Source organism: Sardina pilchardus, chromosome 17 (genome assembly GCF_963854185.1).
Source record: "Sardina pilchardus chromosome 17, fSarPil1.1, whole genome shotgun sequence".
In the NCBI taxonomy this organism is placed as follows: Eukaryota; Metazoa; Chordata; class Actinopteri; order Clupeiformes; family Clupeidae; genus Sardina; species Sardina pilchardus.
In genome coordinates, this window is record NC_085010.1 from 12,956,098 (window position 1) to 12,970,130 (window position 14,033).

General features: G+C 40.0%; 2 non-coding genes across 2 annotated transcripts; both read left to right on the forward strand.

Annotated features, from left to right (window-relative positions):
• Window positions 1-12,121: 12,121 nt before the first annotated feature.
• Window positions 12,122-12,237, forward strand: LOC134062845 (U5 spliceosomal RNA). Its single transcript, XR_009935628.1, has one exon. It is a non-coding gene; the product is annotated as a U5 spliceosomal RNA (small nuclear RNA).
• A 1,332-nt stretch (window positions 12,238-13,569) lies between these two features.
• Window positions 13,570-13,710, forward strand: LOC134063287 (U4 spliceosomal RNA). The gene has a single exon (XR_009936050.1). It is a non-coding gene; the product is annotated as a U4 spliceosomal RNA (small nuclear RNA).
• Window positions 13,711-14,033: the final 323 nt, after the last annotated feature.

Here is a 14,033-nt window from a genome sequence, read left to right on the forward strand (position 1 = left end):
GCGTACGCACGTTTTTTGTGCGTACGTTCGTTTTCTCTGAATCACACGTACGATCATATCAGAAATGATCTAAGATCAAATGAACGATGGTTTCTACGCAACACTTTTATAAATGAGGCCCCAGGTTTTCTTTGGATAACCAGGGGTCTCATTTATAAAAGTGTTGCGTAGAAACCATCGTTCGTTTGATCTTAGATCATTTCTGAAATGATCGTATGTGTGATTCAGAAAAAACGAACGTACGCACAAAAAAACATGCGTACGCCACTCTTGCAGATGTGGCCATTATAAATCGCAAATGAACGTGAACTTGTGCGCAGCCGGGTGATTTTAGGTCTCCGCCTTGTAAACGCCCCCTCATCAATATCATTAGCATAGGCTTTAATGCAATCAATGGCTGAGTTGTACCTAAAATACATTTATTGAAAACTGTAAAGGCCTAGCCTATGCCATCTGATGTTAACCTATGTTTATGCGCTGTTAGTTCGAATAACTAATTATAATTTTCCAAGCAGCGCTTTCTGGAAAGAAATATGCATCCATGTCCATTGGCCTCTGCTTGCTTTTATTCCTTCTGCTCTCAGTAATGTAGTAGGCAATGTGTGGCAAATGTAGTAGGTTTACTTTGGTAATAGAACAGGCTACCTTATGAAGGAAATACCTACAGTACATCATACTAATTTAGGCCTAGCCTATACGTTATGGTACAGTATGGCGTTTCCAATATGACCTAGGGTTAGATACTGCCCATGTAGCCTACGGCGGACTACATTATAAGCGAGATACTGTAAGTCATGTAGACCGAACGGCTATATTTTTACTGTATAGCGAAGTGTAGTATACTGTAAGTAGTTCACCGGTCATTCTTCATTCATTCTGCGCGTCGGGATTCAAGCTATATCGATGTCAGCGACTGTTTACTTTCAAGAATGTCCAGTGACCTTTAGGCCTACCTTTATACATTTTGATATTTTAGCCTGCATTATCCTAATTGTTATTATCCACGTATTGCCATCTGGTCTTGGGCACTGCCATCAGACACAGGCTATGCAATCAGACGCGTGCTATAACTCCTTGCAACTCGGCCGCAATTATGAAGATGCAAAACTCTGCTTTTCAGAGGATAGATTGTCTATTTGCGATGTATAGATGATGAAAAATACCTGTCCATGTATAGCCTAGATTATAATATTATCTTTCTGTTGTGGAGCTTGGAATATCATGAACGCAAGTCATATTTCCCTCTTCTAAACAAGCTTAAATGGACACTTTTAGCCTTTTTTCACCGACAGAGAACCGGCTCCGTTCCCGTTCGCGAACCAACATTTGAACCGTTCGTCGCGTTTTCACCAAACAAAAGCCGGTTCGGAACGTGGCACCTTGGTTCGGAAGTTGAACCAAAAAATAGTTGTTTTTTCCTACGAACCGGAGTGGGCGTGTCATTGCGTCTTTCAGAGGGAAGAAGCAGGGAAGAAGGCTAAAAGCATGAGTTTCCCTTCCTTATCAACTGTTGCCATGAGTAAACAAAACGATTCAACTAGCATTACACTGCAGACGTTGACTAGCATTTTAAACAGCTAGTTTCTGCCGTTTTTATGGGACAACTGGTCATATCATTCTCCCGTTTATGCATCTCATTAACTTTTGATTTTGCATGCACCACCCATGTTGATGACACATCCTTGGTTCTGTTCAGAACTGGTGTAAATGCGGGCTGGTTCACTAGATAGCACCACGGTTCAAAGAATTCTGAACGGCACCAGTTCAACACCAGGGGCCTCATTTATAAAAGTATTGCGTAGAAACCATCATTCATTTGATCTTAGATCATTTCTGATATGATCGTACGTGTGATTCAGAGAAACGAACGTACGCACAAAAAAACGTGCGTACGCCACTCTTGCAGATGTGGCCATTATAAATCGCAAATGAACGTGAATTTGTGCGCAGCCGGGTGATTTTAGGTCTCCGCCTTGTACACGCCCCCTCATCAATATCATTAGCATAGGCTTTAATGCAATCAATGGCTGAGTTGTACCTAAAATACATATATTGAAAACTGTAAAGGCCTAGCCTATGCCATCTGATGTTAACCTATGTTTATGCGCTGTTAGTTCGAATAATTAATTATAATTTTCCAAGCAGCGCTTTCTGGAAAGAAATATGCATCCATGTCCATCGTCCTCTGCTTGCTTTTATTCCTTCTGCTTGCAGTAATGTAGTAGGCAATGTGTGGCAAATGTAGTAGGTTTACTTTGGTAATAGAACATAGTAGGCTACCTTATGACGGAAATAGTACATCATACTAATTTAGGCCTATACGTTATGGTACAGTATGGCGTTTCCAATATGACCCAGGGTTAGATACTGCCCATGTAGCCTACGGCGGACTACATTATAAGCGAGATACTGTATGTCATGTAGACCGAACGTTTATGGATAGGCTTTGTTTTTACTGTATAGCGAATAGTATAAGTAGTTAACCGGTCATTCTTCATTCATTCTGCGCGTCGGGATTCAAGCAATATCGATGTCAGCGACTGTTTACTTTCAAGAATGTCCAGTGACCTTTAGGCCTACCTTTGTATATTTTTATATTTTAGCCTGCATTATCCTAATTGTTATTATCCACGTATTGCCATCTGGTCTTGGGCACTGCCATCAGACACAGGCTATGCAATCAGACGCGTGCTATAACTCATTGCAACTCGGCCGCAATTATGAAGATGCAAAACTCTGCTTTTCAGAGGATAGATTATGTCTATTTACCTTTATATATTTTTCATATAAAGTGGGTAACCCATGAATTCTGTGATCACGGTAATGCGCCTGTGCGTGCGTTTGATAAAGGCAACAATGCAATTACCGTGAGAATGGAATGTTAACACCAAATTCTTGAATTTCCCCTTGGGGATCAATAAAATATCTATCTATCTATCTATCTATCTATAGATTATGTCTATTTGCGATGTAAAGATGCTGAAAAATACCTGTCCATATATAGCCTACATTATAATATTATCTTTCTGTTGTGGAGTATCATGAACGCAAGTCATATTTCCCTCTTCTAAACAAGCGTAAATGGACACTTTATGGTCAATATCGATGGGAACATTAAATATATAGATGACTCTATGGCCTGCCTGCTTTTTTGAATGCTATGAAATAGATAAGATATAGCCTAGGCATGGCACGGGTGTAGTAGTAAAATAAGAAGTGGGTAACCCATGAATTCTGTGATCACGGTAATGCGCCGTTTCATAACGCATTCAGAATATGTTTGATTATGGTAGAGGATATTATCAAGTGTTTATAAAATAGATAGATAGATAGATAGATAGGCTAGATAGGTAGGTAGATAGATAGATAGATAGATAGATAGATACTTTATTGATCCCCAAGGGGAAATTCAAGATTGGTGGATTAAATGGTTCGTGTTGATGAGTGTTCATATTGTGAATGCAGATAATAGGCTACAGTGTGCTTTTTCAATGTTAAAAGTTGAAATAGGTGAATACGTCTTTGGAGAGGTTGATAAACTCTATTTTTGAAATGCCTGGGGTGAATAAACTGCGTTTACTTACTTTTAGCCTCCACTTTTAGCCTCCACTACAATATTATAGGATTTTTTCACTTTCCTTTTCCAACCTTTAAGAATTAGTTAAAACTTTAACTTCTATACTTACTACTTACAACTTCTGCTGATATTGATCATGCATATGGTAGAGAACTACATGAGATCGTTGGTCTTCTTGGAATTTTGAGAATTCATCGCATTTGGACCTCAGATTACTTGCAGTACCCTGGCACTACCACAAGGAAATGGTCGTACGTCAGGTTGGAACCTGGGGCCTCATTTATAAAACTTTCTTACGCACAGATTTGATCTAAGACCGTGCGTACGCTCAAATCCATGCCAACGCTCAGATTTATAAAGACCGTCTTTGACGTGGAAAAGTGCTTATCTCCACGTCAGGTTCCAACCTGACGTACGACCATTTCCTTGTGGTAGTGCCAGGGTACTGCAAGTAATCTGAGGTCCAAATGCGAGGAATTCTCAAAATTCCAAGAAGACCAACGATCTCATGTAGTTCTCTACCATATGCATGATCAATATCAGCAGAAGTTGTAAGTAGTACGTATAGAAGTTAAAGTTTTAACTAATTCTTAAAGGTTGGAAAAGGAAAGTGAAAAAATCCTATAATATTGTAGTGGAGGCTAAAAGTGGAGGCTAAAAGTAAGTAAACGCAGTTTATTCACCCCAGGCATTTCAAAAATAGAGTTTATCAACCTCTCCAAAGACGTATTCACCTATTTCGACTTCTAACATTGAAAAAGCACACTGTATTATCTGCATTCACAATATGAACACTCAACACGAACCATTTAATCCACCAATCTTGAATTTCCCCTTGGGGATCAATAAAGTATCTATCTATCTATCTATCTATCTATCTATTTTATAAACTCTTGATAATATCCTCAACCATAATCAAACATATTCTGAATGCGTTATGAAACGGCGCATTACCGTGATCACAGAATTCATGGGTTACCCACTTCTTATTTTACTACTACACCCGTGCCATGCCTAGGCTATATCTTAGCTATTTCATAGCATTCAAAAAAGCAGGCAGGCCATAGAGTCATCTATATTTAATGTTCCCATCGATATTGACCATAAAGTGTCCATTTACGCTTGTTTAGAAGAGGGAAATATGACTTGCGTTCATGATATTCCAAGCTCCACAACAGAAAGATAATATTATAATGTATGCTATATATGGACAGGTATTTTTCAGCATCTTTACATCGCAAATAGACATAATCTATAGATAGATAGACAGATAGATAGATAGATAGATATTTTATTGATCCCCAAGGGGAAATTCAAGAATTTGAATTTCCATTCTCACGGTAAATGCATTGTTGCCTTTATCAAACGCACGCACAGGCGCATTACCGTGATCACAGAATTCATGGGTTACCCACTTTATATAAAAATATATAAAGGTAAATAGACATAATCTATCCTCTGAAAAGCAGAGTTTTGCATCTTCATAATTGCGGCCGAGTTGCAATGAGTTATAGCACGCGTCTGATTGCATAGCCTGTGTCTGATGGCAGTGCCCAAGACCAGATGGCAATACGTGGATAATAACAATTAGGATAAAGCAGGCTAAAATATAAAAATATATAAAGGTAGGCCTAAAGGTCACTGGACATGTAAACAGTCGCTGACATCGATATTGCTTGAATCCCGACGCGCAGAATGAATGAAGAATGACCGGTGAACTACTTATACTATTCGCTATACAGTAAAAACATAGCCTGTCCATAAACGTTCTGTCTACATGACATACAGTATCTCGCTTATAATGTAGTCCGCCGTAGGCTACATGGGCAGTATCTAACCCTGGGTCATATTGGAAACGCCATACTGTACCATAACGTATAGGCCTAAATTAGTATGATGTACTGTAGGTATTTCCGTCATAATGTAGCCTACTATGTTCTATTACCAAAGTAAACCTACTACATTTGCCACACATTGCCTACTACATTACTGCAAGCAGAAGGAATAAAAGCAAGCAGAGGACAATGGACATGGGTGTATATTTCTTTCCAGAAAGCGCTGCTTGGAAAATTATAATTAATTATTCGAACTAACAGCGCATAAACATAGGTTAACATCAGATGGCATAGGCTAGGCCTTTACAGTTTTCAATATATGTATTTTAGGTACAACTCAGCCATTGATTGCATTAAAGCCTATGCTAATGATATTGATGAGGGGGCGTGTACAAGGCGGAGACCTAAAGTCACCCGGCTGCGCACAAATTCACGTTCATTTGCGATTTATAATGGCCACATCTGCAAGAGTGGCGTACGCACGTTTTTTTGTGCGTACGTTCGTTTCTCTGAATCACACGTACGATCATATCAGAAATGGTCTAAGATCAAATGAACGATGGTTTCTACGCGATACTTTTATAAATGAGGCCCCTGACGTGGAGATAAGCACTTTTCCACGTCAAAGACGGTCTTTATAAATCTGAGCGTTGGCATGGATTTGAGCGTACGCACGGTCTTAGATCAAATCTGTGCGTAAGAAAGTTTTATAAATGAGGCCCCAGGTTCGTTCTCGGTGAAAAAACGCTACAAATGGTCAATATCGATGGGAACATTAAATATATAGATGACTCTATGACCTGCCTGCTTTTTTAAATGCTATGAAATAGATAAGATACAGCCTAGGCATGGCACGGGTGTAGTAGTAAAATAAGAAGTGGGTAAACCATGAATTGTGTGATCATCAGTAATGCGCCGTTTCATAACGCATTCAGAACATGTTTGATTATGGTAGAGGATATTATCAAGTGTTTATAAAATACCAGTGGGTTAAATGGTTCTTAATGTGCTGATGAGTATTCATATTGTGAATGCAGATAATACAGTGTGCTTTTTCAATGTTAAAAGTTGAAATAGGTGAATACGTCTTTGGGGAGATTGATAAACTCTATTTCTGAAATGCCTGGGGTGAATAAACTGCGTTTACTTACTTTTAGCCTCCACTTTTAGCCTCCACTACTACAATATTATAGGATTTTTTCACTTTCCTTTTCCAACCTTTAAGAATTAGTTAAAACTTTAACTTCTATACTTACTACTTACAACTTCTGCTGATATTGATCATGCATATGGTAGAGAACTACATGAGATCGTTGGTCTTCTTGGAATTTTGAGAATTATTCGCATTTGGACCTCAGATTACTTGCAGTACCCAGGCACTACCACAAGGAAATGGTCGTACGTCAGGTTGGAACCTGGGACCTCATTTATAAAAGTATCGCGTAGAAACCATCGTTCATTTGATCTTAGATCATTTCTGATATGATCGTACGTGTGATTCAGAGAAACGAACGTACGCACAAAAAAACGTGCGTACGCCACTCTTGCAGATGTGGCCATTATAAATCGCAAATGAACCTGAATTTGTGCGCAGCCGGGTGATTTTAGGTCTCCGCCTTGTACACGCCCCCTCATCAATATCATTAGCATAGGCTTTAATGCAATCAATGGCTGAGTTGTACCTAAAATACATATATTGAAAACTGTAAAGGCCTAGCCTATGCCATCTGATGTTAACCTATGTTTATGCGCTGTTAGTTCGAATAATTCATTATAATTTTCCAAGCAGCGCTTTCTGGAAAGAAATATGCATCCATGTCCATTGTCCTCTGCTTGCTTTTATTCCTTCTGCTTGCAGTAATGTAGTAGGCAATGTGTGGCAAATGTAGTAGGTTTACTTTGGTAATAGAACATAGGCTACCTTATGACGGAAATACCTACAGTACATCATACTAATTTAGGCCTATACGTTATGGTACAGTATGGCGTTTCCAATATGACCCAGGGTTAGATACTGCCCATGTAGCCTACGGCGGACTACATTATAAGTGAGATACTGTATGTCATGTAGACCGAACGTTTATGGATAGGCTATGTTTTTACTGTATAGCGAATAGTAGTTCACCGGTCATTCTTCATTCATTCTGCGCGTCGGGATTCAAGCAATATCGATGTCAGCGACTGTTTACTTTCAAGAATGTCCAGTGACCTTTAGGCCTACCTTTATATAATTTTATATTTTAGCCTGCATTATCCTAATTGTTATTATCCACGTATTGCCATCTGGTCTTGGGCACTGCCATCAGACACAGGCTATGCAATCAGACGCGTGCTATAACTCATTGCAACTCGGCCGCAATTATGAAGATGCAAAACTCTGCTTTTCAGAGGATAGATTATGTCTATTTACCTTTATATATTTTTATATAATGTGATCACGGTAATGCGCCTGTGCGTGCGTTTGATAAAGGCAACAATGCAATTACCGTGAGAATGGAATGTTAACACCAAATTCTTGAATTTCCCCTTGGGGATCAATAAAATATCTATCTATCTATCTATCTATCTATAGATTATGTCTATTTGCGATGTAAAGATGCTGAAAAATACCTGTCCATATATAGCCTACATTATAATATTATCTTTCTGTTGTGGAGTATCATGAACGCAAGTCATATTTCCCTCTTCTAAACAAGCGTAAATGGACACTTTATGGTCAATATCGATGGGAACATTAAATATAAAGATGACTCTATGGCCTGCCTGCTTTTTTGAATGCTATGAAATAGATAAGATATAGCCTAGGCATGGCACGGGTGTAGTAGTAAAATAAGAAGTGGGTAACCCATGAATTCTGTGATCACGGTAATGCGCCGTTTCATAACGCATTCAGAATATGTTTGATTATGGTAGAGGATATTATCAAGTGTTTATAAAATAGATAGATAAATAGATAGGCTAGATAGGTAGATAGATAGATAGATAGGCTAGATAGGTAGATAGATAGATATATAGATCGATAGATCGATAGATAGATAGATAGATAGATAGATAGATACTTTATTGATCCCCAAGGGGAAATTCAAGATTGGTGGATTAAATGGTTCGTGTTGATGAGTGTTCATATTGTGAATGCAGATAATACAGTGTGCTTTTTCAATGTTAAAAGTTGAAATAGGTGAATACGTCTTTGGAGAGGTTGATAAACTCTATTTTTGAAATGCCTGGGGTGAATAAACTGCGTTTACTTACTTTTAGCCTCCACTTTTAGCCTCCACTACAATATTATAGGATTTTTTCACTTTCCTTTTCCAACCTTTAAGAATAAGTTAAAACTTTAACTTCTATACTTACTACTTACAACTTCTGCTGATATTGATCATGCATATGGTAGAGAACTACATGAGATCGTTGGTCTTCTTGGAATTTTGAGAATTCATCGCATTTGGTCCTCAGATTACTTGCAGTACCCTGGCACTACCACAAGGAAATGGTCGTACGTCAGGTTGGAACCTGACGTGGAGATAAGCACTTTTCCACGTCAAAGACGGTCTTTATAAATCTGAGCGTTGGCATGGATTTGAGCGTACGCACGGTCTTAGATCAAATCTGTGCGTAAGAAAGCTTTATAAATGAGGCCCCTGACGTGGAGATAAGCACTTTTCCACGTCAAAGACGGTCTTTATAAATCTGAGCGTTGTCATGGATTTGAGCGTACGCACGGTCTTAGATTAAATCTGTGCGTAAGAAAGTTTTATAAATGAGGCCCCTGGATTGCTAAAAACGAAAGTCGCAATCAGAGTTGAGTGGTACTACGAAACTCACTCAAGGATGAATTTGTCCAACTAGGCTTTCAGCTCAGATCTGTGCGCGTTCTCGTGGTTGGGGTGACTTTGACCAATCGGGAAACGTGGAGACGCACAAGACAGCCTAGGTTAACCAACGATTACTTCAGCATTTATGAGCGGCAGAGAAATATAGGGTGGTCTTTTTTAGTGTCTAACCCATAACATCAAAAAATCGATGGTCATCAAATATTGCATGGTATGCACGTCCATAGTAGTGACATATTTGACGCGCAACATAGTTAAAAGCGCCTTCGAGTTTCAAAATGTTTGCAGAGGCGGGGCTGAACCTGTTTTAAGTATGACAGATTAGCACACGTGAGATAACTTCGTTTTTCAAGATAATGGATTGGTTAGAATTGTCCAGAGGGCGGTAGTTTCTCACGATTTGAGCTATAACTTAGCACATAACCTGCTCCCGACCAGGTTTGGTTGCGAGCATAAGGCTGGGATTATACTTGCCGTTAGACCAAGCGTAAGCGTATGCGCCCGTGTGCGACCTGCTGTGTCCTGTGTACAGACTCGCTGCAGCATTAGCACCTTAGGCTGGGATTATACTTGCCGTTAGACCAAGCGTAAGCGTATGCCGCCCGTGTGCGACCTGCTGTGTCCTGTGTACAGACTCGCTGCAGCATTACGCACCTTACTGGAGGTCTTCACCAGGGGGAGACTAGTACAGGTAGCCTAATATCAGATGTGGATGTGGCCATGTGCCATTGTTTACTCTCATGATTGCCCCCAGCTTTGATGTCGATAATGCATCTTGCAGTCACTTTCTTTTGCCAATGATCGCCCCCTATTTTCTTGTCAGTATTGCATCTCGCGGACGCGTCGTGCTCGCTTGCGACGACGTGCACGACCGACGCACCAAACGACCGCAAAATACGCGAGGCAGCCATGATGCGTACACGAACGCGTTGTCTACAGCAAGTCTAAACGTGCCTTAATCCACTTTCGTATGACATACCCTTGCTTTGAGCGCAACATACCTCGCTAACCCACTAATCGAGATTCGTAGTATACCCCACAGGTGTGTAAGCACACATGTGCAAAATTGAAAACGCAGCACTCAGGTGTGCTATACAGTCTTGTTGCTTTTGCAGTAGTTGCTCTTCAGAGTCAAAGTGTATGTACTTTACGCAGTAGTTTTTGTTTGTCGACAGATTTTATTTGTTCAATTGATTTCATTGTTGGTTGATTACTGTTACTGATTATGGTTATAAATAGGCTACTGTAGGCCTAAGTATTGAAAGAAATACTTGAAATATTCAGTCTACAGCAATCTTCAGTGTTGTACAGTGCAAGTGCAAGTTTATAGACCTATTTATGTACACTTTCCCTATGTCGAACTAATCATGAAGAATGTTGTGGGTTTGTCACTATTTTTTGGACATCTAAATGATCCCTTGCATAACAATGTCTGGGCAAAAATCTAGCACATGCTATTTCCTAATTTTTCTTTTTACAAATGCGTTTTGCATTTATCACTGCAGTGTGAAACTGGCAGCAATAGTGTCTGATCATTGAGGACTGTGTTTGTTAAATGACAACTAATAGCATTTTTATATGTGTATATGTTTTGACTGAAGTGTGTTTGTTTTGACTGAAGTGTTTCATTTTGCAAAGAATCTAGGAATTATGCAAACTGAGTGTGGCGTTTGGATACCTGTGCTTACATTTTGTTAAAAAGAACTGTAAGACTGTTGAATTACGACTGCATCTGCTGGGGTTAAACTCGAAACAGCGTACTTCCGGCTTCCAGGCAGTTTAAGTATTTCTTACCATAATCAGTTACAGTAATCAACCAACAATGAAATCAATGAAACAAATAAAATCTGTAGACAAATAAAATCTAAAGTAGCCTACACTTCGACTCTGAAGAACAACTACTGTAAAAGCAACAAGACTGTATAGCACACCTGAGTGCTGCGTTTTCAATTTTGCACATATGTGCTTACACACCTGGTAGATGTGATTATCCAATTCGTTCATTAGTGTGGTCATTGGCAATCCGGGGCTTTGTAATGACAAGGAAGTAACCTCACAATCCTTATCTGTGTCTAAAGGCCCGATCACATTATAGACGGCATGCGCTGCGCCCACCGCTAGGTTGCTCTTGGTTGAGATAACGTTCTACGATTTTTGTTGCTGTTACCGCTCCTATTTCTATGGTTACTGCTGGGCTCCTTGCAAAAGACCATTCACTTACAGCGCGCCGCGGTCAAAGTTCAACATATTTCAACTTTGACCGCGGTACGCGCAACAGCGGCAAAGCGGCAAAATGCCGCCGGCACTGCGCTTTGCTGAGCACAGCGGCAGACCCGTTTTTGCGCGCTCAACCCATTGAAATGAATGGGTTTCATAGCGCATGCCGCCTGTAATGTGATCGGGCCTTGAGGTGTGGAAACGTGTGTAGAGTTTTACAAATCACTGTGTGTAATGTTTTGTAAAAAGGGTGAAGCAGACATTGTGTGTAATGTTATGCAAATCTGTGGAGGTGTTTTTTTGCAAATTGTGTGAACATTTCCATTTTAGTGTGTAAACAATCGTAAAAAACCCCTGTAAATCCAGCATAATAATGAATGCAACCCCCGAGAGGTTCTTGTCTAGTAGCCTATGTGCGGTTGCTTCCCAGCATGCTTTGTGGCTTTTCTGGATTTTGAGGAGGGGAAAAAACTAAACTTTTTTTTAGGCCAAGTTTGAAAATTACTAGACCATATGCGGATCACTTCACCTTATGCACAAAGGTAAAGCAGTAGGCTACTTTGAAGGTCTGTGTGTGGCGTTAAGGATACTTGTAACCCTGATGGTGACCTGTGTCGCTGGCGGTGGCTACCTGAAGTCATGCTCCAAAAAAATGTAGAATACTCATGGTTCTCTTCATATCGTATAAATCTTTTGCCTTTTACTAAAGATTTCCGTGGGAAGGACCAATATGAGTTGATAAGAATTTTTTGATGTCCCTTCCTAAGGTGGGGCTCCTTGATCTGTGTAAAGAAGCGCTTTCTCTTTACTTGTGTGCCTGCCGTCATCGATGAACGGTGAAGGAACTCTCAAATATGCCGCACAGTCTGCTGTTCGCCTGTGGTTTTACCGGGTGCTGTAAACTTTTCTCTCTCTGCCTGTTATAGAGTGCCCCTGCTGGCCGCAGTAGTTAATGCCACCTTTCGCAAACTTTGATCCATTTTCTCTTCAACATTTCCTGAGCTCTCACTTCATAACAAGTCACAAATTGAATCTGTCAATATTGCGTTTGCGTTCTTCTCATTCGTATGAACACAGATCTGTAAAAAAGAGAGCTTTCTCTTTGCTAATGTGCCGACTTATAGCACCTTCCTCGTGTGTGATGCACGTTTTTGTTGAGAGTGAGTCACTGGCTCAAGTCTGAAATCATACCAGGAGCATATGTCCGGTTGCCGGAGGTATCAGGTCAACTCTGGCCATCTGTTGTCGCCTACGGCTATACCACGCTGAGCACGTCCGATCACTGAAGTGAAGCAGAATTCGTGCTATTCACATGAACGCAGTCTACAGCGAGGACCTAAATCTACGTATTGAAACACACTGTGGCATAGGGTAGCAGCTAGGTTATGACCAGAGAACCTGTGCGCTTTCCATTGTACCTCAGAATGTTCTGTGTTTTTAGCCGAACGGTAAAAATTAGCCTAGGAAACAGGCTATATTTCAGTGCATGATACACCTTTCACGCAGTGTTGCCTCTAGACTTCCTGAATTTTGCATTTTGTAATTTATTGTCATCCGACAGTTAGGTCACAAATGTTTTGTTACGGGCGCTTTTTTCTGTGTAGCCTAACCGACTGCTATCTTAATATTTTCTACGCACATCATTTTTCAGGAAGTAGCGATTGGCCTTATGGGCCTCTCCCACACATCCCTCCTCGAGTCTCGGTCCTCCAGACTCGTTCCCTCTGGTCTTCAACTAGCACGGGATAGACTTTCCCATTGTTGCCGCCCCGTCATTCTTTATATCAGCGAGAACGAGTACCGAGGAAGGGAGGGAGGATATTTAAAACACGAATGAGAGGCACCCTATGACATCAGATCACTCTGTGTCCCATCATGCATTTCGTTACTCTGTGTCCCATCATGCATTTCATTGTCATTCATTCATTCTAAATATAATCATATATTTATTATGTCTGTGATTTTCTTTTTAATGCGTATGTGCTGACATATTTGTAGATAATATATGTATAAATTATAGAATTATTTTAGCAATGGCGTTATGTGAAGCCGTCATTGTGAGTGGAACTCGCTTTGTTCATATACTGAAGGAAAGCTATATGAAGTCAGCTTTGCGCAGTGGCAGTATCGTAGCCTATGAGGTTTATCCGAGGCGCGATTATTGCTAGTTGAAAACTTTACCCAATACCCCGCCTAGACGACTTGAAATATAGTCGGCGACGGCAATTTTTGACGGTCTCTACGGAGACTGATGACGTTGTATAAAATAAATTGCCGAAGAAATAATCTAATGTGTGTAAGTGGTCTTGTTAAACTGTAATTGATCGATACGTTGCTGTTGCAATTTTTGTCAATAGGCTACGACTTTAAAAGTGACAGTACGTGTGTTTTGGTTACAAGGTTTTATTTTTCTTTGCCACACTACAATGCAAAAAGACTGAACTAAGGCACTCTGTTTTTTTTTAACATAAAGTGTGTTTTGTTCACAAGGTTGTATTTTTCTTTGCCACACTGCAATGCAAAAAGACTGAACTAAGGCACTCTGTTTTTTAACATAAACCTTTATTAGTA